This window comes from Hemicordylus capensis, chromosome 4 (assembly GCF_027244095.1).
Source record: "Hemicordylus capensis ecotype Gifberg chromosome 4, rHemCap1.1.pri, whole genome shotgun sequence".
NCBI lineage: Eukaryota > Metazoa > Chordata > Lepidosauria > Squamata > Cordylidae > Hemicordylus > Hemicordylus capensis.
Window position 1 is genome coordinate 279,847,495 of NC_069660.1, and position 13,920 is coordinate 279,861,414.

Below are 13,920 nucleotides of genomic sequence, written 5' to 3' on the forward strand. Positions count from 1 at the left end.
GAACCAGGGGATGTAGCAAGACTGGAGTGGGCTCTGGGACAAGAAGCAAAGGTGGGCCCCCAGGCCCCCTCCCTCTTCACTCCCCACCCAATGTCTTTGCTGCAGAAGAAGTGTAAGGACATGGGGGGGGGAGACATGCTCAGCACACCTTTCTCTCTCCCTCTCCTATGCAAATAATACCACACACTCCCACATACTCAGATGCTTTCACACACACACACACACACACACACACACTTGAGTTCCCACATTCCGCTGGCTCGGAAATATTTTTAACATAATAAATACTGACTACAATAATCTCGTACACTCATACACCATCAACAGTGAACCACCAAGAGTGAGCTGTCCCCCACCCCACCCCCCGCTGGCAAATTCCCCTCCCTCAGGGGTCCAGGGACATTTGTCTTCCTCCTGCACCTTGTTCAATTATAGCTATGCCTGTAATAGGAGCTAAACTATTATTAGTCTGAATCGTTGAGCTAGGATTTGCAAGCCTTGCTGCCAACCTATAATTCTCATTAGCTGCAATCATAAGTGGGCTTTTTCTTCCCTGCTGGGATGACTATTGGAAAAGAAAGGTCTTGAGCCACCTTTGTCGTTTCTGCCAATTAAAGTAATAAACCAGCAGGTTTTTCTGTTCATGCTGAAATCACTATTGGAAAAGGGAGGTCTTGAATCTTCTTATGGAATAGGATCCTGACATGCAGTTCTTAATGGGTGGAATTAATTGAGCAGGCCATCCCTATTGGTTGAAGTCCTGAAGGCCAGATTGACTATAGGGACCTGCTTGCCACCACTGGCTGGACTCGCCTCATGACAACACTCCCAATGTTTTTATTGGTGGCAAAGTATCCAGTCCCATCCGCACAGAGCCTACAAGGTCTGAAAGCTAAGGAGGCAAGGCAGGATAGGCCAGGCCCAGGACAGCACCACAAACAGGTCCATGAGACACATTGATCCAACCACAGCCAGCAGGAGACAGACCCCTTAAATAACTCGGAGTGAGTCTACCCTTGCTGGACTCCACCTCCTTGCCTGGAGAGGAGCAAGGGGCAGTCTTCTGACCTGGAGTCTCACACTTCTCCTTCTCAATGGGAAATAATTGTGGTAGTCAAGGCAAGGCAGTGGAGTAGAATCAGGAATGCTAATAGCTTAATGAAATGGATATTATGTACGAAGAGGCAAGTGCAGACCGCTTTTCTGTGCTCTTGCTGCTGGCTGTTGGTTAGCCCCACCTCTACTCCAGGACCGGAATACAAGTAACTAAAGCCCCATTCAAATGCTGGCCTGGATCAAGGGATGGGTTAACCAAAAACAGCACACTCACCAGCTGATCCTGCCTTGTCGGTCATCATCGGCATTGACATACAGATAGCAGGGAGAGCCAGCTCCCCCGGGGAGTTTGGGTTCTGAAGTGTCATTTAAGAAAGCAGGGAGGGGGTTCAGGCTCCATGGGTCTGTCTTGAAGTAAGGATATGCACAGAACCGGGCGGGCCCCATTTGAAGGCAGGGGAGGGGGTGTCTGCCTTTGGCAGGGATGGGTACACTTAGCCCTTCCTCCGCTTTCCCCCCACCAGCACTTGGTTTCCTCAAAGTTCATCGGAGCGGCAGCGTACATCCCTGCCGCCCTGTTGCGCCCTTTACCAGATGTACCTGGAAGGACTTGATGCACATGTGCGTGTCAGCGTGCAAGCACACATCACGTGCAGGTGCGTTGAGTACCTGTACCAGTCACATCTGCACCAGTCACATCTGGTAAAAGCAACGGGGCAGCAGCATACACTGCCGCCCCGATGGACTTTGAGGAAACCAAGCGCCAGTAGGGGAGAAGCAGAGGGAGGGGTAAGTGTACCCTCCCCTGCCCTTAAAGGCAGACACCCCCCCCCACCGCCGTCAAACCTTCGAACCGGCCAGTGCTCGAACCTGTTCGGAGGCCCATAAAAGGGCCTCCGAACAGGTTCGTGCACATCCCTGTCTTGAAGGGATCCACCTCTAGAGCTCTCTCAGACTCTGGCCCACTGGTCTCAGTGTCCTGGGTTGGGGACACTGCTGATGAGGAGGACTGAGCCCAGACCATAACTGGCAGCTGCCAACTAGGCTGGGGCCTCCTCACGTTACCATGGCAACAAAGGCTGGTTTCTTTAATTCACAACAGGCCAGCAACAGCAGCATTCTAGCTGGCAGCTGTTGCCTGCCATGTTCTTCAAAAAAAAAAAAAAAGAAAGAAAGAAAATCTCATCACCCCATGTTGCATCACATTGCTATGTGGGCCACTGCAGGAGAAACAGCATGGTGGCAGCCACCAGCTAGAATACTATTGTTGCTGTCCTGTGGAAACCGGCATCTGCTCCACGGTAAGAGGGAGGAAGGCCAAGTGAGCAGCTGCCAGTTAGTGGCTGGGCCCAATTCTCCTCCGGAGGCCAGGGCAAGGGATCTACCAGAGGTGACCACGCATGGTCCCCCTTAGATTTCAGCCAGCCCTGAAGCAGGTTCATTTGGGTGGAGGGAGGTAGACCTGCTTGATTAGAAGACAGTAACATGGAAGTCGAGGAGCTGGGTCTCACGATCAGTGAGACCCGGTTTCTGTAGCGGAGTGGGGAGAGCGGGCTAAGCCCGCTCTCCCCGCTCACGATCAGGGAGGGAGCCCTGGGCGGCCAGATCGAGAAGCCCAGCCACACGATCGGGAAGCCCGAGTTTGCGGAGTGCTTGCTCCGCAAACCTGGGCTTAGGGGAGGGCTACAAAAGTGGGCTAGCCGCTTGTAAGCCACCGGGCTCGGTGTTTTACACCAGTGTTTCTCAACCACCGGTCCCTGGACCGCTGCCGGTCCCCGTAGGGTTGAGTGCCGGTCCCTGACTGGGAGTCAACCCCCCCCCAACTGAAATCAAGGCACTCACTTCCTCAATTTTGCACATGGCACGGAAGAGGAAGAGTATCACGGAGGCATGGGACCCTTCTTGTGCCTTGCCTCTACGTGCTGCTGAGATCTTCCTACAGCTATCATATTCCCTATCTTTACAGCTTCAAACTGTATGCGATGCAGGGGCATGGAGGAAAAAGTATGGCAGTGGGCGCCACTTGAAGGGCTGCTGGTTCTTGCATGCTCATTGTTTGCAGCCAAAGGTTGGTTGATTGAAACCCAGCTGCCTGTTGTGATCGAGGCGCCTTGAGCGGGAACGCTGTTTCCCTCTTGCATCAGTGGGGCTTGCTTGTATGTTGTTTTCATTGGCCCCATGTAGCTTTTGAATTTTTCTAATGGCCCAACATCCCCTCTCCACTGAGTAATCACAAGCACCTCCACTCCAGACATACTGGAGACAAATTTGTTCACCCAGGCTTTTAGATTCAGGGGTTCTCAACCTTCGGTACCCAGACGTTGGTGGACTTCTACTCCCATAATCCCCAGCCATAATGGCCAAATGCCATTGTTGCTGGGGGTTATGGGAGTTTAACTGAGGGACCCAAGGTTAAGAACCCCTAATATTCCATGTTTGCAAAAGATTCCAAATTTAATTATTTTAATGCTTATATTATTTTCATTCTAAACTGCCCAGAGATGCAAGTTTTGGGCAGTATAGAAGTCTGATAGATAGACAGACAGACAGACAGACAGACAGACAGACAGATAGATAGATAGATAGATAGATAGACAGACTTGAAACCCCTTTACTAACTGCTGGTCCGGGAAACTGGACATGAAGAATGTAGCGGTCCTTGAAACTCTGCACGAAGAATTTAGCGGTCCTTGACTCCAAAAAGTTTGAGAAACACTGTTTTACACAAGCAGCAAAAATCGGGCTAAGCTGTCCTAGCCCGATTTTTGCTGCTTGTGAGAATAGCCCCAAGGTCTATTTCAGTTTTCCATGCTTACTGAAGAAATACAGGGAGTATGCTAGCATGACTCCTTATTCTCCTTACTCTACCATAACTAAACTTAAGTTGTGGGGCAGGAGTTTGTGTGTGTAGCCCACATCCAGCAAGAACGGCTACACTCACAGGGGTGCTGGATCCAGCATCAGTTTCCTTGCCCAATATCCTGTTGTGCTCTGCTACTTTTGCGTGTATTACATACTACTGTATAATCTTGTGTAGTATTTACACAGTATAACTCCAGGCAGACACAGAACTTTTCACAAAGCATTTTCATGGAGCAACAAACAAACAAAGTAAAAGTAGCAGATACAGCAGCTTGGCAGATTCAATGTACTTCAGGACAGAGTGAAACCTAACTGCAGATTCATTAAACAATTCAAAGTATCTAATGAATTTTCTTGATGAGAAGAGACCCGTGGACTGGAGTCTGAATTTTTGCACACGTTTCCCAACACAAACAGATCCAATACATGAAATCATTTCGCCTGCCTTTGCTTGCTCATTTATTGCTGGCTCAAAATAGCACAGCCATTACTGTGTTACAGGAGGAGTAGAATTTCTCAGAACTGTAAATAGCATTACACCACCAAGCCCTCTCAAATTATTATTTTGCAATCAATTCTTCTTAGAAGACAGTATTGGAAGCGTTGGGTTTCTTGTTTCCCTGAGTCTGAATATTGTGTCATTTCTCTTAATGTTACTGCTAAAACTTTGTGGGCAAAGCACCTTTAGTGCTGTGACTCATTGCTGTTTTTACTTGCATGCTAGGAAGGCTGGGCTTGATGGAAGAATTGGCTAGATATTCGCTGAAAACATTTCATGGACTGCAGAAAACAAGCCACACAAATGGGATACTCTGAGGCTCTTCACAGGATTAGTGAGAAGAGCCGCTAGTGGGGTTGCAGGGAGAGAGGGCTAAGCCTGCTCTTCCCGCACACGAGCAACAGTCTGCTCTTGGCGTAGGGGGGTTCTACTCGTGAGTAGCCACGGCGTGGAGCTGCACCACGGCTACTCACGATTTTAAAAATCGGATTTGAAGAGTGATCGCTCCACAAACCCAGTTTAAGGGGCAAGCTACCTAAGTGGGCTAGCCGCTTGTAAGCCACTGGTGGTTTACACAAGCCCAGTGGTTTACACGAGCTCAGGCCTGCGAGCCCGGTGGTTTACACGAGCAGCAAAAATCAGGCTAGGCGCTCCTAGCCCGATTTTTGCTGCTTGCTGGAAAAGCCTCTCTGTGTTAGTTCTTGTTATCTCTGTGTTAGTTCTTGATAAAATAGCAGGGATGGTATAGTGAAGATCAGCATGGGATGAAATGCCTTGCGTCTCTGTAAAGGTCATTAAAGGAAAGGAAAGTTTATGCTGTTGAGTCGGTGTCGACTCCTGGCGACCACAGAGCCATGTGGTTTTCTTGGTAGAATACAGGAGGGGATTACCATTGCCATCTCCTGCACAGTATGAGATTATGCCTTCCAATACCTTTCTATATCGCTGCTGCCTGATATAGGAGTTTCTCATATTCTGGAAAACACACCAGTGGGGATTCGAACCAACAGCCTCCTGCTCTCTAGGCAGGTTACTTCCCTGCTGCACCATTAGGTAGCTCATACAGGGCATTAGGACTAACGTATATACCAAATTAGCACAATTTCTCTATAAAACCCTGAATACGAAAGGGTGGGGGAAAGAAAGGTTTCCCTGACTTGCCTCAATCACAAGCCTGTTGCTGCTACACTGTGCTTAATAAACTTCACTCTAGCTGTTCTTTGACTTAGAAACACCAAGTCATTCCTTGACCCTGGCCTCTTTGTTTTGACTGCCTCCTGGTTCTCCAACACTCATTAACTTGTTAAGCTGTTGCTCACAAGACATTCGTCTGGGCTGTTTAGCCATTCAGCTTCTTTGGGTTGTATTGTACTTTACTTGGTCCTTGGAATCCAAACACACACACATTCTACACCAGAGCTTTATTACTAAGGAAGAAAGTCTTGTTGGTAAGTTTGACATGTTTTTAATTCGTCTTAGAGCTTGTTCAGATAGCAACTTCCATGCTGGTATGGAAAATGCACCTGGGAACTGGGAAATGCACCTGGGAAATGTCCAGAGGAAAGGCAGAAGGTTCATTAGGAAGTGCAGAAAACAAGCCATGCATACCAGACAGCCTACACAAGTCTCTGTTACTTGTGTGGACCATGGGGGGACAAAGAGCAGCATGGGGTAAAATACCCAGTATATCTGGATTGTGGGCATTATGTAGTTACATAAGAAGCTGCCTTAAATGCTGTCAGATCATTGGTGCATCTAGCTCAGTACTGTGTATGCCAGGGGTTTTCAAACTTGAGTCCTCAGATGTTGTTGCACTACAACGCCCATAATCCCCACCATAATAGTTTCCCAGTCTTTGGAGTCTCTAGGTAGGACTGGATATCCATTTGAAACCCTGGAAGGCTGCTGCCAGTCAGTATCGGCCAAAGGTTCTTACAATTCCTTTGACCATTTTGGCTGGGGATGATGAGAGTTGTAGTCCAACAACATCTGGGACCCAAGCGTCAAAACTCCTGCAGGCTGTTCTCACATGCAGCCAAGACCAGGCTAAGAAAGCCAAGCCTGGTCTTCGCAGCTCGTAAGAGCCGTGGGCAGCTGCGCAGCCGGAAGCAGCACCTCAGCGGCCAACCGGCCAAAGAGGCCCGCCTCTTAAATGCAGTTAAGGGAGCGAGTGCTCCTTTAGCTCCGTCCCCCTGCTCATGTGCAGCACCGGCCGCTTTTAGCCGATCAGCCAACACTGATGGGTGCCCGCCTGTTGCTGGAGGAATCCCCACAATGCATTGCGCATTCACGCGATGCATTGTGGGATTTCCGGGGGCCAGGACGACATACCCCTGCTAACTGAGCAAAGAGGCACCTTTTAACGTGGTGGTTCCCTTTATTTAGCAGGGGGAGAGTAACTGGCCCTATCCACCCCCAGCACAGAACCTCCAGTGACTGTTGCTGGTGTCTATCTTGTGTTTCCATTTAGATTGTGAGCCCTTTGGGGACAGGGATCCATCTTGTTTATTTATTATTTCTCTGTGTAAACCGTCCTGAGCCATTTTTGGAAGGGCGGTATAGAAATTGAATGAATGAATGAATGAATGAATGAATGAATGAATGAATATCCCAGCCCCCTCACCTCTGCGCTGCCAGAACCAGCAATGGAATGTCTGGACGTGCGATTCTGTGGGGGAAGTAAGCTTTTCTAGCCTTCCTCTCTGCGCCCCCTCAAGCCCTTCTCACTGATTGGGAGAAAGGGCTCCTGATCTACACTGACTGCAGCAGTCCTCCAAGGTTTCAGAGGGCTAGTTCCCAGCCATACTTGGAGATGCCATGGGTTGAACCGGAGAGCAGGGGCATAGCAAGCTTGGAGTGGGCCCAGAGACAAGATTTTAAAATGCACCCCAACACACACACTGTTAAGAAGAAATCTTAAATCAGGCTGAAAAAGCATAGTAAAATTTTATATATAACACCTATGTGCCACAACAGAACATCATCCTAAATTTTTTTTTTAAGGTTTTGTAAATTATGGACGATGCAAGTCATTTAATGGTACTAGAGAAAGACATGCTCTTCTGGTAGCTCCAGGTCTTAACACCCACATCAGTTTTGGAGGATGAATGCAACTGAAGGAAGCCCGGGCAGGTGCAGGGCTGGGGGAGTCAGTCATGTGACTTGCCTCGGGGGGGAGCCCAAGGCAGTGGGCCCCCAGACAACTGTCTCCCCTTGCCCTATTATAGTTACGCCCCTGCCAGAGAGCTTCTGCACTCAAAAGCAGGTGCTCTACCACTGAGCTACAGTTCTTTCTCACTTGGAAGCACCAAAACAGTGCATCTTCTGTCCAGTATTAGAGCCATCTGTCCGCATACCTCTGCATACCAGATCCTGGGAGAAAGCAATTGGAGTGGAGAGGCCTCTTATCTTCATGCCCAGCTTGTGAGCTCAGCTCTCCAGAGCTGCCACTGTTGGAAATAAAATGCTTTACAAGATAGACCTGAGGCAGCAAGGCTCCTCTTATGTTCTTAAATTGACTTGGAAGAGAAACGTGTTTGAGACTTTTAGTGGCAATGACTGTTTGATTGTTAATGCACACTTTTTCAGAGCAATCCTATCCTTAACTAACATCAGCTGGGCAGACGGTAGGGTCATTCCTATGTCCCGTTGAGTTAGTGGAGGCTCGCCAATTTGGATTCTTGTCTACAATTGTGAACAATGGTTGCAGTTAGCCATTGTAATACCTCAAAGCAATAAAACACAAGATGAAACATCTGGATGGAACATCTGAGATTGTTGTGTTCTTTCTAGAGAGTGAATTATTCTTAAGAACTTTCAGAGCATTCCTATTTTTGTAAACCGCCCAGAGATTGAAGTTTGGGCCAGTAGACAAATAAAATATTGAAAAAATAAAAATGAAAAAATGAAAATGAAAAAATAAAAATTTAATGGGTGAGACACTTATCAGTCAATAAAGAATGGTGAAAGCACATCTAGATGTGAGACTGGCTCCATTGGATCTTGGCCAATATTTGGAACAAAGCTCCATTGGTTTCTATGTGGGTCTTTCCATGTAATTTGGAATCCAAGCATTACATTCCCTATTTCCGCTGTGATTTTAATTGTGATCTCTGAATCATTATGCCATGAAATTGGCCTCCAGTTGACCCTCCAGCTTGGCTGACTTGGATCTGAACCAGTGACTCATAAAATAATTCTTTCCCCTCTGTGTGCTGCTCCCACACAGCAACTGCTTACCATTAGCCTTGTTTCTGTCCTGAAGACTGACTGAGTTCTATCAGCTCACCATAAAACATGGGTTCTCAAACTTCAGTTCCCAGATGCTACTGGACTACAACTCCCACCATCCCCATTATGGCTGTGGCTGGGAATGATGGGAGTTGTAGTCCTTCCTCATGGGGAAATGGGCGCGGGGGGTGGATATGTTTGAGAGTCCCCCTGCTGCCCAAATATCCCACTGCGATTCCTTTGACGGGAAACTGCACGACATTACCATCCAAGACGCTAAAAACAAGTTTAAGACATTTAGAAATAAACCACCCACCAAAAAACGAGCAAACAAACAAACAAAAACACCCTGAACAATCTCTTAGGTTCCAGAAGAGCATTTCTAAGAAATCCTGAAAGCAGAGAGGGCCTGGCTTTAGCCCTGAGATAGTTGTTGCTCATTAGTGAACCTGAGATGCCGGGGGGCGGGGGGGGGGGAGACACAATTCTCCCTCTCTTGTGGTTGCTGCGTGGCTGCTGATTTTAGTGTTCCTGCGATGGGGACACAAATAGAAGCGCGGAGGGAGAGAAGGGGCCATTCACATGCATATCACTTACCATTGCTCATCAGGCAGCTGCTGGCTTAGCCCCGGAGGTAACGAACTGTTCGGTTCCTGAACTTCCAGCACGAAAGCGTCTCACTAAACGAAGCAAGACCTCGGCGATACGCGGGTGAGCTCGAAAGTTCTCTTTTCAGTCTCTCCCCGCCACCCCGACTCCACCGAGACAGATAAGTTGTAATATCCTCCTTTTGAGATTCTCGAGTGAGGTGCATTTAGAAATGAGTCTTTTGAAGGGTCGACCATGTGCGGATTTACAGAGATGAGAAAGGAAAAGGAGAGACTTTTGAACCCTGTAGACAAACCGGAAATGCACGACGAGAGCTAACGCGCTCTTGTAATAAAGGGAATGCCCAATGTGCATTGTGCTTTAGTGGGGTGGGGGGGGGGATGTTCTGTTTTTTATACTGGATGATAAACTTTTCCAGTAATGTAACATAACAGGAGCATTACAGTATTATAGGGCATGTATTATTGTTGAACTGGAATGTGGGTTTTGTTGTTGTTTAGGGCTGTCTTTGGGGAGGAGGTATCTCTTTATGACGTCATGACTTGTTTTGCACACTTGGCTTGTTCCTGGGTTGGCATGTGTTCGTACAATAAACAGCTTGCCTCGGGACATGCTCAGTAGCTCTGTTTTGAAGTCCGATACAAGCATGACTGAATTTCCAGTGCTAAAGCTCACACTGTGCCTGGTTTAATGCAGATGTCTTCTCTAAACATTTACTATGATGGACACTTTTGCACGCTAAATTATTCTAGGGTGATCTTTTCAGCCTCCAGTTTGTATACGTGGTTAGAGGTCAATTTGAATTTGAACTCAATTAAAAGGGAGGAACAATACCCATAGTTTATGATTCAACTCTATTCCCTCTTGGAGTAAATGACTGCTGAAAGTGGGTCGTAACCTTGGATGAACTCCTTATGGGTAGTGTGCCCAATTCATAAAAAGCATGCAGCGACCTGAGAATGCCAGCAAACATTCGTGGTAAAGCATCCATAGTGGAATCCCCACCTGTTTGCGTCAAATAGGTTGTAGAATGCCCTCCCCATGAATATGAGAGGATTATCTTCCTTGGAGGCCTTCAGGAGAGCCTTAAAGACCGATCTTTTTAGCCTGGCTTTTAATTTTAATCTGGTTCAAATGTTTTTTTATTTGAATTGTTTTATTATGGGATGCTCAGTTAGCAACCCCTGCTAACTGAACAAAGAGGCACCTCTTTGATTCTCTTTATTTAGCAGGGGTGGGGAGCAACTGGCCCTATCCATCCCCAGCACAGCAGCCCTTCAGTGGCTGTTGCTGGTGTTTCTTATGTTTCTTTGTTAGATTGTGCGCTCTTTCGGAACAGGGAGCTTTTATATCTATCTATATCTTTCTATATATGTAGACCGCTTTGGGAACTTTTGCTGAAAAGCGGTATATAAATATTTGTCATATTTTAATTTTAATGTAAACCACCTTGAGTCACTTTAGGAAGGGCGGTATATAAATTGAATGAATAAATGAATGAATAAAAAGCAGGATTCAACCTTGGGCCAAAGCCTCTGAAACAACCAAGTATCTCTGATGGTGTGAAAAAGCCTTACCAAATATTATGCTACTTACTTTATTTTCAAGTGAGACAGAAGAATGGTGGTCAGCAACTAGATTGATCAGCCAGCCAATCCAGGGCTGCAGTTGTGGGCCAAACTACATGTCACATTGAGCTCACATTATGGCTGATGGACATTACATTTCACATTAAGCTCCAGGCCAGGGGTGGGCCAACTTAGGAACATAGGAAACTGCCATATACTGGGTCAGACCATTGGTCTATCTAGCTCAGTATTGTCTTCACGGACTGGCAGCAGCTTCTCCAAGGTTGCAGGCAGGAATCTCTCTCAGCCTCCTTTCGAGGTCCCAGAAAGAAAACTTCAAGGAAACGGGACGGAACGGGTGCCCCCATACTAGGGAATTGGAACATTCCCCTTCTCGTAATCAGGTTAGTAAACCTGTATGTCATTTATGCAATGCTCCTGCATAGGAATACGGTGGGAAGACGCGACCAAGAGGTTCATGTAGATGAGACAGTAAATCTCTTCTGGAAAAGTTTGTATGGTTATGTGCAAAGAGACAAGTGTATCTCTTCTAAACAGCAATGGGAAAAATTGTGGAAATGGACATTGGACGTAACCACCCCCCATTACCTGATGTGCCTTGAAATCCCCCACCCCCGAGTTACAGTACTACCTGCATATACTTCATAACCTTGTGGGTTTCCAAATCCTTGTGTGTAAATCTTTGTAGATATATCACGTACAAACAACCACTTTGTATATAATTGTGCTTTGGCAACGTACTGTATACTTTGGTAGTTTGTTGGTTCAATAAAAAAAATCTTGTCCTTTAAAAAAAAATCTTGTCCTATCTTGGAGAAGCCAGGGAGTGAGCTTGGAACCCTCTACTTGCAGTGCTCACACATCAAGTCTCCCATTCATATGCAACCAGGGCAGACCCTGCTTAGCTATGGGGACAAGTCATGCTTACTACCACAAGACCAGCTCTCCTCCCTGTAAACTTGGCCCTCTAGCTGTTGCTGAACTACAACACCCATCATTGTGGCTGGGAATTATGGGAGTTGTAGTTCAAGAACAGCTGGAGAGCCAAGGTTTCCCACCCCTGCTCTCAGCTTTGCCTGCTTATGAGTAAATAGCTGGATCCACACACCACCCCATACACTGGGACAATAGTGGAGGAATGGGGTCTTTTACTTTACCCACAAGGGGCGGAGCCACCACTGGGCAAACAGGTACAAAGAACCCCAGGACCCAGCCCCTCAGGGGCTGCGCCTCACGGCCCCGACATACCCCCCGCGTCTGACATCAGACGCGGGGGGTGCTGGTTTAGCTACCGAGTGGGGCTGCATAGCCCCTTTCAGGAGTTAAATGGTCGGCACTGCGTTCGCAATGCGGCCAGGAGCGGCTCTTCCCTGCCACTCCTGGCCACACTGTGAATGCAGCACCGGCCCCATTCTAGCTCCCGAACGGGGCCGCGCAGCCCTGTTCACACACCCCGCTTCTGGCATGGCTAGCCCCCACATCTGGCATCAGATGCAGGGCTGCTCATGGTCTGGCTCCACCACTGTTACCCACCCCCAGTGGTCCCAATCCAGATCCTCTGCATATGCTCTTGCAACAAGAAAAAAGCCCCTGTTTGTCCAATGGGAGCTTTCCTCCCTTGTTAAATTCTAGCGATGGGGGCCTGATCCAGACTGGAATGACTGCAAGGGGAAAGTCTCCTTGCCTCGTTCCAGCCTGGTTGCTCAGTTGAAAACAAGCCCATCAGTCCTAAGAACAGGCTTAAGGTCTTGTATAGTTTGAACTAAGTGAACAAGCGACATGCTCTCATACACTCTGGGAACGGACTGTAGCTCAGTGGTAGAGCATCTCCTTTCCATGCAGACGATCCCAGGTTCAGTCCCTGGCAGCATCTCCATGTAGGCCTGGGAAAGACTCTTGCCTGAAACCTTGGTGAGCTGCTGCCAGTCAGTGTAGACAATACTGAGCTAGTCAGGTCTGACTCGGTATAAGGCAGCTTCTCATGTGTATGACCAGGGTTTCTTAACCTTGGGCCCCCAGATGTTGTTGGACTACAACTCCCATCATCCGCAGCCACAAAGGCCATGTCTGGGGATGATGGGAGTTGTAGTCCAACAACATCCGGGGGCCCAAGGTTAAGAAACCCTGTGTATGACTATAGCCTCATTCTCACACACACACACCCATCCCAGTACTAGGTGACAGCACAACCACCAGGTCAGTGGGGGAGAGGTGATTATCCTTTCTCTCGTTCCACACTGCAGTTTTAAACTGAGGCACGGTAGCAGCGACTGCATACCTTTCCAGCTGAATTCATGCCAAACTAGAGTAATAAAGATTATGCCAGGAAAGAGCAAGGGAGGTCGAACAGAAAGAGTCACACCTGCAATGGTTATGCAACAACTAGGAAGCCATGCCGCTCCTGCTGTCACCTCTTAATTTAAAGCACCAGCAACACAGACAGAGGGAGAAAGGAGCAGTGCCCCCAACTGCTCAGCATCACCCCGAGGGTCAGCTTACTTATGCAGGCCAGATTCTGTTCATGGGCCGCCAGCTCCCAACCCCTACAGTAGTACAAATATAAGTACCAGAGGCGAAGACGCATAAGGCTCTTGTACTTTTAACAACTGCATATGAGGGAATTTGAGTGTGCATCGCTTGTAATGCAGGTGTGAGGAAAGCTATACCTGTTGAAGTGTCCGTTCTTCACAGTTGTGAAAGGTACCGTTCCATGCGCTTCCCTGAGCAATAAGAAGTTCCAAGGGTGCAGTGGCCATGGGAAGCTGCCTTCTACCAAGTCAGACGGACTATTCCATCTAGTTCAGTATTGTCTACACCAGAGATTCTCAACATGTGTGTCCCCAGATGTAATTGGACTTCAACTCCCATAATTCCCAGCCAAAGGCCACTGTGGCTGGGGATTATGGGAGTTGAGGTCCAATAACATCTGGGGACCCACATGTTGAGAATTGCTGGTCTACACTGACTGGCAGTGGCTTCCCAAGATTTCAGGAAGACGTCATTCCTAGCCCTACCTGGAGATGCTGCCAGGGATTGGACTTGGGTCATTCTGCACACAGAACGGATATTTTACCA

The 13,920-nt window shown here is 47.9% G+C and overlaps 1 protein-coding gene across 4 annotated transcripts in view; it reads left to right on the forward strand.

Moving 5' to 3' along the window:
• The first annotated feature begins 1,827 nt into the window (after positions 1-1,827).
• LOC128323551 (Y+L amino acid transporter 2-like) overlaps positions 1,828-13,920 on the forward strand; it is a 56,797-nt gene continuing 44,704 nt past the window's right edge. Inside the window, exons 1-2 of one of the 4 annotated variants that reach the window (XM_053246882.1) lie at positions 1,828-1,845; positions 9,258-9,358. The gene's annotated coding sequence lies outside the window, so the exon portion shown is untranslated. Of the gene's footprint in view, positions 1,846-2,267; positions 2,358-5,812; positions 5,866-8,887; positions 9,359-13,920 lie in introns of those variants that run through there. The other 3 variants (XM_053246880.1, XM_053246881.1, XM_053246884.1) reach the window with 3 other exon arrangements.